The sequence below is a fragment of the Dama dama genome, chromosome Y (assembly GCF_033118175.1).
Source record: "Dama dama isolate Ldn47 chromosome Y, ASM3311817v1, whole genome shotgun sequence".
NCBI classification, from domain to species: Eukaryota; Metazoa; Chordata; class Mammalia; order Artiodactyla; family Cervidae; genus Dama; species Dama dama.
Genome location: NC_083715.1, coordinates 4,585,185 through 4,595,599, shown reverse-complemented (window position 1 = coordinate 4,595,599; position 10,415 = coordinate 4,585,185). Strand labels below are relative to the sequence as shown.

At 44.7% G+C, this 10,415-nt stretch overlaps 1 pseudogene; it reads left to right on the top strand.

Moving 5' to 3' along the window:
- Positions 1 to 268: 268 nt before the first annotated feature.
- Positions 269 to 1,626, top strand: LOC133053534 (endogenous retrovirus group K member 7 Gag polyprotein-like; annotated as a pseudogene).
- The last annotated feature ends 8,789 nt before the right edge of the window (positions 1,627 to 10,415 follow it).

The window sequence follows — 10,415 nt, the reverse complement described above, 5'->3', positions numbered from 1 at the left end:
GTAGCAGAGCACATATGACTCCCCAATTGTTCCAGGTTCCAGAAAAAATGATAATGAGACTACTGCTGTCGAACAAGACTCAGATTCGGACCTTTCTCCTGATGAGGAAGACAATTTAAAACAGCAGGCTTTTGAGCATAACAAAGAAGGATGGGATGCCTTTATAGTAACTCAACAAAAGAATAAAGACCAAGGCCCCCCTTTTTCTGAACTTAGAGAGATGCTAACATCCATATCTCAGAGAATGGAACAACTAGACTTATTGCCCATGAATACAACTAAGCCGTTGCACTCTAAAACGCCATCTGTTGTAGCCGGTTTAGATCCTGACCCGCTGCTGCCGCCCGTCCCGCTCCCTCCCCCTCCTCTCCCCGTCCCGCTCCCTCCCCCTCCTCTCGCAGAAGCGCCTTTGATTCCAACAGCGCCTGTATACGTCCCATCTAGCCTAAAAAAGCCAGTCCTTTCACCACTTCAAATGGCTGTGAAAACAGCCCGAGAACAGGTTGAAAATCTTGAGGGATATTCTATGATTTTCCCTGTCTTTCAAGATGCTAATCATTGCAGGTATCATGAGCCCCTGCCTTTTAAACAGCTGAAAGACCTAAAACAGGCTTGCACCCAATACGGGCCTACTGTGCCGTTTACTCTAGCCATAATTGAAAGTCTTTCATCTCAATACTTGCCTCCTAATGATTGGAAGGGTGTTGCGCGAGCCTTTCTCTCAGGAGGTGATTATCTCTTACGGCGCTCAGAATACACCGAGGTCTGTGGCATCACTGAAGATGTAACCACCGTAACGGGCTGTAGGTTACTTTTGACATGCTAATGGGAGAAGGACAATTTCGAGACCTTAATCAACAACTGACCTACCCTGAACAAGCTTATCCACAAATTAATGAGGCAGCCTTAAAAGCATGGAAAAGGCTCCCTGCCTCAAATAGGAAGGCTGAAGACTTATCAAAGTTTTGACAGGGGCCTGACGAGCCTTATCAGGACTTTGTCACTTGACTTCTCGAGGCAGTGTCAAAAATTATAGGAGATGAAGAAGCCGGCACTATTGTAACTAAACAGATGGCATATGAGAATGCTAGTACTGCTTGCCAGGCTGCTTTAAGACCTTAGAGGAAAAAGGGAGGTTTAGCGGATTATGTAAGAATTTGTGCTGACATTGGCCCTTCCTATCTTTAGGGATTGTCTATGGCTGCTGCTATCCAGGGAAAAACTATCAAGGAAGTTTTATATCAACAAACTAAGAACAAGGGTAGTGTAAAGAAGGGAGGGCCTCCTGGCAGTTGTTTCTCATGCGGACAATTGGGACACCGCATGGCACAATGCTCTAAGAAAAACAACATAGATAGCACCAAGAATCCTAAGGTATGCCTTAGATGTAAGAAAGGAAAACACTGGGCTAGAGACTGCAGATCTAAGACAGATGTGGATGGCAAACCTCTTCCACCGCAGTCAGGAAACTGAGTGAGGGGCCAGCCCCAGGCCCCGAAACAGTGTTATGGGGCACTTCAGAACGAACTTCAGCCCAACCTAACCGGCCCGATATTAAGAGCCTCCTCCGAGCTACCTCAGGCAGCACAGGATTGGACTTGTGTGCCGCCGCCCACACAGTACTAACACCTGATATGGGGATGCAAGCCATTCCCACTGGAGTTTTCGGGCCTTTACCAAAAGGAACTGTAGGCTTAATTATTGGCAGAAGTAGTTGGACCATGAAAGGCTTATCGGTATCCCCTGGAGTAGTTGATGCAGATTATACGGGAGAACTCAAAATTATGGCCCACGCACCTTTAAAGATAATCAGTATTCCCACAAATCAACGAATAGCCCAGTTAGTTCTGTTGCCTCTTCACATGGAGGGGAAAGTTGCCTCTAAACGAGAGCACAATACTGATAGTTTTGGTTCATCTGATGTATACTGGGCACAGTCTATTTCTGCTGAACGGCCTAAATTAGGCCTTTTTATTGAGAATAAAACATTTTCAGGAATTTTAGATACTGGTGCATATGTATCAGTTATAGCTGAGGAGCATTGGCCTCAGCCATACTGAGGCTCAAACAAGAAGCTTACTCCACTTTGAGGGGAATAGGACAGTCTCAAAGTCCACAGCAGAGCAGCCGCATCCTGCACTGGAGGGACTCTGAAGGACATGAAGGAGATTTCCAGCCCTTTATTCTCCCTCATCTCCCAGTCAATTTATGGGGAAGAGAAGTTATGCAACAAATGGGAGTTTATATGTTTGCCCCAAAATAAAGCTGTTTCTAACATGATGTTAAACCAAGGACTCCTCCCTCAACAGGGGCAAGGAAAAGATAATCAAGGTAATTACTCAACCCATATTGCCCTACTCAAAACCGTTCAGATCTGGGCTAGGATGTTTTTAATGGGGGTTACTGATTCTCCTGTAATCCATGCAGACTCAAACAGTTGGAAAACTGATGAGCCTGTCTGGGTTGATCAGTGGCCCCTGACCAAACAAAAGATTGCTGCAGCTGAGCAGTTGGTACAGGAGCAATTGCATTTAGGACATATTGAGCCTTCTAATTCACCTTAGAATTCCCCTATATTTGTTATTAAAAAGAAATCTGGCAGATGGAGATAGCTTCAAGATCTTTGAAAAGTTAATGAGACCATGGTGGTTATGGGACCACTCCAGCCTGGTTTGCCCTCACCTGCTGGGATGCCACGTGCAACCTATAAAATAATTATAGATTTAAAAGATTGTTTTTACACCATACCCCTGCAACCTAATGATTGCCATCGCTTTGCTTTTAGCATCCCCTCCACAAATTTTAAACAGCCTGCACGAAGATATCATTGGAAAGTTCTTCCACAGGGTATGGCTAACAGCCCCACACTTTGTCAAAAACTTGTTGATCAGGCGATTGACCCCGTTCGAAAGGCTTATCCTGAAGTTTATTTAGTTCATTATATGGATGACATTTTACTTGCTCATTGTATAGAGGGTATTCTTTTGCAAGCGTATGACCTGCTATTGCTTCAATTAACTAAATTTGGATTGCAAATTGCTTCTGAAAAAATACAACGATCCCCGCCATTTTCTTATTTGGGGTTTAGGCTAGAGAGAGAGACCTTTCGAGTGCAGAAACTTCAGATTCGAAAAGACAATCTGAAGACTTTAAATGACTTTCAGAAATTATTAGGGGACATAAATTGGATCCGTTCCTATCTAAAATTGACTACTGGAGAATTGAAGCCTTTGTTTGATATTTTGAAAGGATCCACTGACCCTTCCTCCCCTAGAATACTAAACGATGAGGGGAGAGCTGCTCTGGCCCTAGTTGAACAGGCCCTCTCTCAGCATTTTGCTACCTACTGTGATTTTTCTCAACCGTGGGAACTATATGTGTTTCCCTCTAAACATACCCCGATGGCAGTGTTATACCAAAATGCTCCCTTACAGTGGATCCATTTACCTGTATCGCCTTCAAAAGTTCTTACTCCTTTTTTGATTTCATTAGCCTCCTCGTTGCCAAAGGAAGGCGTCTTTCCAGAGAAATGTTGGGAGTCGATCCTGCTTACATTTATGTGCCCTATACCAAAGAACAGCAGGGATGGCTTTTTCAGTTTAATGATTCGTGGGCTTTGGCTTTTTCCTCCTTTACAGGTCAAATTATTAATCATTTACCTTCTGATAAATTTTTGCATTTTGCCAGCCAGCATTCATTTATTTTTCCAAAGAATGTTTCTAATGTTCCTATTCAAGATGCTCTTACGATCTTTACTGACGGATCCTCCAATGGAACTGCTGCCTTTGTGGTTAATGATACCCCTTTCTCCTGTCAGACAAACTATGCATCGGCTCAAGAAGTAGAGCTTTCAGCCGTTCACAAAGTATGTTCACGATATCCCTCACAGTCTTTTAATTTGTTTACTGATAGCAAATACATTGCTCATGCTTTGCAATATATAGAAACCGTTCCCTTTATTTCTACTGTGAATTCTAACATTCAACATTTGTTACGTTCAATTCAGTCTCTGCTGCAACAGCGCACCTTACCCTGCTTCTTTGGGCATTTATGTGCCCACACTGGACTTCCTGGACCTCTATCTATGGGAAATCAAATGGCTGATTCTCACACTAGAGGTTTTCTTTCACAGGTGGAAGCAGCACAACGATCACATGCGCTACATCACCAAAATAGTAATACTCTTCATTTGCAATTTCAAATCCCTCGAGAGACTGAACGACAAATTGTTAAATCTTGTTCTGTTTGCCCTAAGTTTCTCCCAGTTCCATACCTTGGCATTAATCCTCGCGGGCTTCTACCGAATCATCTTTGGCAAATGGATGTCACTCATGTCCCTTCCTTTGGTCATTTAAAGTACACTTCTGGGCATACACACTGAGGAAACCAGATCTTAAAGAGACACGTGCACCCCAATGTTCATCGCAGCACTGTTTATAATAGCCAGGACATGGAAGCAACCTAGATGCTGAGAGGGTAACAGGCAGGAAGGCCAGGGGTCTCCAAATGGAGGAAAGAGGCTGTAAGTGCCAGACATTTTTATCTCTCTTAAGCGGCAGGAAGAAACAAACCAGCGATCTGTTTTTCCTTCTCTATACAAATTTTAAAGGCGGTTTCTCTTAACATTCTGTGTTGCCATGACACCTGGTCTCACCTAAAGCTAACTACTCTCAGACTTTGAGTTAACCAATACATTCCTTTTTCGTATGGAAATGTTGTCTTAAGCTATGTTAATGAACCCCAGACTCTACCTTCAAGTTGGTTCCGCCAAACGGCCTAACTTACTTACTCAGGTATTGTTCCCCTAATCTATGTAAACGGAACTATTTGTTGGTATTCTGCCCTTCTACAAGATTCAAGTCAATCGTTTTATGGCCTGGGATGGATTATCTGATGCCATTCTAAATTTTATGACATTCCTTTCATTTCATTAACAGACTGTGAGTGACTATATAACATACAGCTAAACACTAGGAGGGGGGTACTCTTTTGCCCCCTTCTGATGCCTATGTCAGAAGCTTTCTCTATACTTTAATAAAACTTTATTACACAAAAGCTCTGAGCGATCCAGCCTCGTCTCTGGCCCCGGATTGAATTCGTCTCCTCCGGAGGCCAAGAATCCCGCGTCTTATCGTTCAGCAGCAACCTTTCATCTTGGGGGCTCGTCCGGGATCCTTCAGGACAAGGTAAGGATGCTTGGAGCTCTAGTTCTTTGTTCTCCTAGCGAACACGTTTTCCGCTGTACTTTACTAACTCTATGGTGTGCTTGTGTGAACGAATGAAACGCCCTGAGCGAAGCAAGTGAGGAGCCCTGCTCTGCGGTCCCGCGGTGACCTCATAAGCTATGGCAGAAACCTGTCGGGGGTTTATACCAACCTGCCAATGCCAAGAGGCAACCAATGTCTCCTTTGGGAACTGACCAGAAACGGGCAAAGCGTGTGGACCAAACTCTCCTTTCTCGGTCAAACTTTTCAGTCTCTTTGACCATTTCATAACTCCTTGGGAATTAGAAGTACTAACCTAATCTATCGGATCATAGACTTTCCAGGGACTTGTAATCTATGTTGCTACTGTACTGTGGCCTAGGTCTCAAACTTGAATTGGTAGTCAGGAAGTGCCTAGCCTCGCTAGGCATGGAAAGTTCGGAAGCTGGATGGAGCTCCAACTCCCAGAGCATCTCTGAGGTTAAAGGTTACTCAGATTGGAACTGCAATGGTTTTTTCCTTTGGTAACGCTGGCTCTTAGTGGACCAGAGGAGGCTCTTATACCGGTGTGGTGACGCTTGGAAGGAACATCTCAGTTTCATGTTGGTATCGGTCTTATTGCGGTCATGAATATACTCAGGGTTGTGCACAGGCACTCAGGTGACGAATGTTTCCCCCAGAGGTCTTAGCTTGGGAGGCATTCCGAAAGGTTACTCTGATTGAGCCCCGGGTGGCATCAAAGGCAAGCGAGGTGAAGAGCTGGACGTCAGTCAGGGATGCCATCAGGTCTACCCCTGGTGCAGCCCCACCCTGTCTCGGTGGTAGAACCGGGAGGGACGAGTGTGACGCCTGCGTCGGTAAGGGACAGACTAAGTCCGACCAGGAAGGAAAAGCTTTTGGTGTAACGTCTGTCTACACCCCCATCTAGAGCAGGGAGGCACGCCTCCGGTAGAAAAAATGGCGCTGGTTGCTTTTTTTCTCTCTTACAGATGGGAGCTAACAATTCCAGCCTCACTCCTTTGAACTGTATCCTGAAAAACTGGGATAGATTTGATCCCCAGGGCTTAAAGAAGACACACCTGGTCTTCCTATGTGATACTGCATGGCCGCGGTACCCACTGGAGGACGGCGAACGGTGGCCAGTTGGAGGGTCTCTTAAGTATAACACTGTTTTACAATTAGACCGGTTCTGTAAAAAGCAAGGGAAATGGGTAGAAGTAGCGTATGTGTTGCCCTTTTTCTCTCTGCGAAATATGCCAGACTTATGTCCTAAGGGTATAGATTTGGGTGTGAAACCTTCCGCTCCCCCCTGTCTTCCTACTTTGCCCCCGTATCCGGGTCTCCGAGATGAGGTTCAAACTGCTTTAGTCTCAGTGGAAACACAAACTGAGACTCAAACTGCCTCGGTCTCAGTGGGAACCCAAATTGAGATTCGAACTGCTCCTGTAGAGGTCCAAACAACTCCTGTCTCAGTACGACTTCAGACTACTCTGGTTTCAGTAGAAACTCAGACCATCGAAGTAGGAGATGAGATAGAGGACAGGAGGCAAAGAGATAAAGAAAAGCAGGTTTCTCCAATCTATCCCTGGGATGTGTGCAGAGCAGCCAGAGAGACTGAGGGACAGCCACTCATGCTGTTGCCCCTTCATGAAGTACCCACCGGGAGAAATTATCAGTCTATGAGAGTTAATAAGCCTTTTTCTTATCAAGAGATACAAAGAATTAAGGAAGATCTGGGAGACTATTTAGAAGACCCAGAAAAGTATATTAGAGCTTTTAAAGGTGTTACTCTGCATTATGACCTCACTTGGAAAGATGTGATGTATATCTTGGGACAAACGTTGACTCCCGACTCAAAGGCTCGAGTTTTGGGAAAAGCGGTTGCTTATGGAGATGAATGGCTTGGTAATGAATCGGTGGGAAAGAGGGAAGACGAGATAACTGCCCTCCCCACTGGGAGTCAAGCGGTCCCAGCTACAGAACCAGACTGGGACTATAACACTGCTAAAGGAAGATGGGATCAGAGTCATTTTGTCAGATGTATTCTTGAAGGACTCAGACAGGCGCGTTCTAAGCCTTTAAACTATGGCAAACTGGCAGACATAGAACAGGAGGAGAAGGAAGCTCCTGGTAAATTCCTAGATAGACTGAGAGAAGCCCTTCGCAGATTCACTGAGATTGATCCCGAAAGTGAAGAGGGGAAAGTGATCTTAAAAGATAAATTTCTCACTCAGTCGGCTCCAGATATTCGCCGTAAGTTATCAAAACGGGCGTATGGACCAAATCAGTCTTTAGATAATCTGTTACAACTGGCTCAGACAGTCTATTACGGTAGGGAATATGAGGAAAAGAAAGAAAGGCAGAGAAAGATGAAGGAAAAGGCGGAAGCCCTCGCAATGGCTATGAAAACCGTTCTTAAGCAGCCTGAGAAAAATGCCCAGAGGGACCCAGGTGAAAAGAGATGGGCTTGCTATTGCTGTGGAAAGGAGGGGCATCTCAAGCGGGATTGCCCTCAGGCATCTAAGCCGCCCCCGGCTCCATGTCCGGTCTGCAAGGGACCACACTGGAGGAGAGACTGCCCCCAGAGGCGTAGGTCTCAGGGGTCTGACTCTCAAGACAATCAGGACTGAAGGTGCCCGGGGGTCCCCACACAAGCTCCCGTCCTAATTACACCTGAGGAACCCCGGGTATTGATAACGGTGGGAGGCCAATCCGTCAATTTCCTTTTAGATACTGGGGCAACTTACTCCGTGCTTACTGAAGCCCCTGGCCCACTTTCTTCCCTATCCGCTTCCGTAATGGGACTGTCTGGACGAGCCAAAAGGTATTACTTCAGTTATTCTCTATCGTGCAACTGGGATTCTGTGCTATTTTCACACGAGTTTCTTATCGTGCCAGAATCACCCTCACCCCTTTTGGGGAGGGATATACTGAGCAAGGTCCATGCCTCTGTTTTCATGAATATGGAGCCTTCCCTTTCTCTACCTTTAGTTGAACAAAATGTGAATCCTAGAGTATGGGCTGATGGAAAAATCTGTGGGTCGAGCACAAAATGCTATTCCTGTGGTTGTCAAGCTCAAAGACCCACACTTATTCCCACAGAAGAAGCAGTATCCACTGAAACCTGAGGTTAAAGAAGGGTTAAAACCCATCATTGAGAATTTAAAGGAGCAGGGACTATTAGTTCCCTGTAACAGTCCATGCAACACTCCTATTTTGGGTGTAAAAAAATCAAATGATAAATGGAGATTAGTTCAAGATTTACAAATAATAAATGAGGCTGTGGTTCCTTTACACCCCGTGGTGCCTAATCCTTATACTCTATTGTCTGAAATTCCTGAACGAGCCAAATATTTTTCAGTAATTGATTTAAAAGATGCCTTCTATTCAGTGCCTTTGGCGGAGGAAAGTCAATTTCTATTTGCCTTTGAAGACCCCACACAGCCAGCTTCCCAGTTAACCTGGACAGTTTTGCCCCAGGGATTTCGTGACAGTCCTCACTTATTTGGACAAAGTTTGTCACGGGATCTACAAAACTTTAATAGCTCTGAAGCGGTAGTGTTACAATATGTAGATGATATTTTGCTCTGTGCTGAGACACAGGAAGCTTGTTCACGAGCCTCAGAAGATTTCTTAAACTTTCTGGCAGGCTGCGGTTACAAGGCATCAAGAGAAAAGGCTCAGCTTTGTCAACAATCTGTTAGATATCTGGGCCTAATCATCTCAAAAGGGACTAGGGCCATAGGCCCTGAAAGAATTAAACCTATACTAAACCATCCCCTACCTATGACTTTAAGACAATTGAGAGGATTTTGGGGAATCACAGGCTACTGTCGTATTTGGATTCCAGGCTATGGGGAACTTGCCCGGCCTTTATATAAACTTATAGCTGAAACTCAGCAGGCCCAAACCGACAAACTGGTTTGGTCTCCAGATACTCAAAAGGCTTTTAAGGTTCTTGAGACTGCTCTCCTGCAAGCTCCGGCTTTGAGTTTGCCCACAGGGTCAAAATTTAACCTGTTTGTCACTGAAAGAAAAGGTATGGCCTTGGGAGTTTTGACACAACCCCGGGGGCCTCACCAGCAACCTATTGCTTATCTAAGCAAAGAATTAGATGTAATTGCACGTGGGTGGCCCCACTGCCTAAGAGTAATTGGGGCAGCGGCTTTATTAGCACCTGAAGCTTTAAAAGTAATTAATGGACGAAACCTTACTGTACTGACTTCTCATGATGTGAGTGGAATCTTAAATTCTAAGGTTAATATTTGGATGACAGACAGTAGGCTTCTTAAATATCAGTCACTGTTGTTAGAAGGACCAGTAACTAAGCTTAAAGTTTGTGGAAATTTAAATCCTGCCACCTTCCTTCCTGAGAAGGAAGATGAAACACCTGATCACGATTGTTCCCAATTCCTAACTTTAAACTATGCAGCTCGGGAGGATCTAATGGATACCCCATTAGACAATCCTGACATGGAAATATTTACAGACGGCAGTTCTTTTGTTCGGGATGGAAAGCGCAAAGCAGGTTACGCTGTGGTGACTGCTGAACAGGTTTTAGAAGCAAAATCTCTCCCCCAGGGAACCAGTGCCCAGTTAGCGGAGCTCGTGGCTCTTACCCGAGCTCTAGAGTTAAGCAAAGGGCAACGAGTGAATATCTACACTGATTCTAAGTATGCTTATTTGACTTTACATGCTCATGCTGCAATATGGAAAGAAAGACAGTTTAAAACAGCAACAGGAGAACCTATTAAGCATTTCAGAGAGATTGAGAGACTTTTAACTGCTATCTATTGTCCTAAAGAAGTAGCGGTTATGCATTGCAAAGGGCACAGCAGGGATGGGAGTAAAGTAGCTGCCGGTAACCTGTTAGCTGACTCTCAAGCCAAAAAAGCGGCACTTTACGAAACCCCCTCCTTACAGACGCCTTTGATCTGGACAGGTCCTGTGGAACAGGAAAAGCCACAATATACTGAGGAAGAATTAGAAAGATATGAGAAAAGAGGAGCAAAGATTACTGATAAAGGATGGTTACAGTCCGAGGATGGACGATTAATAATTCCTGAAAATGCTCAGTGGAAAATTCTTAAGGGTTTACATCAGAGTTTTCATTTGGGTGTAGAAAGTACTTACCAGATGGCTTCTCGTTTGTTTGAAGGTAAAAATATAATGAAAACTCTAAAGAACATTATCAAACGGTGTGAGGTTTGT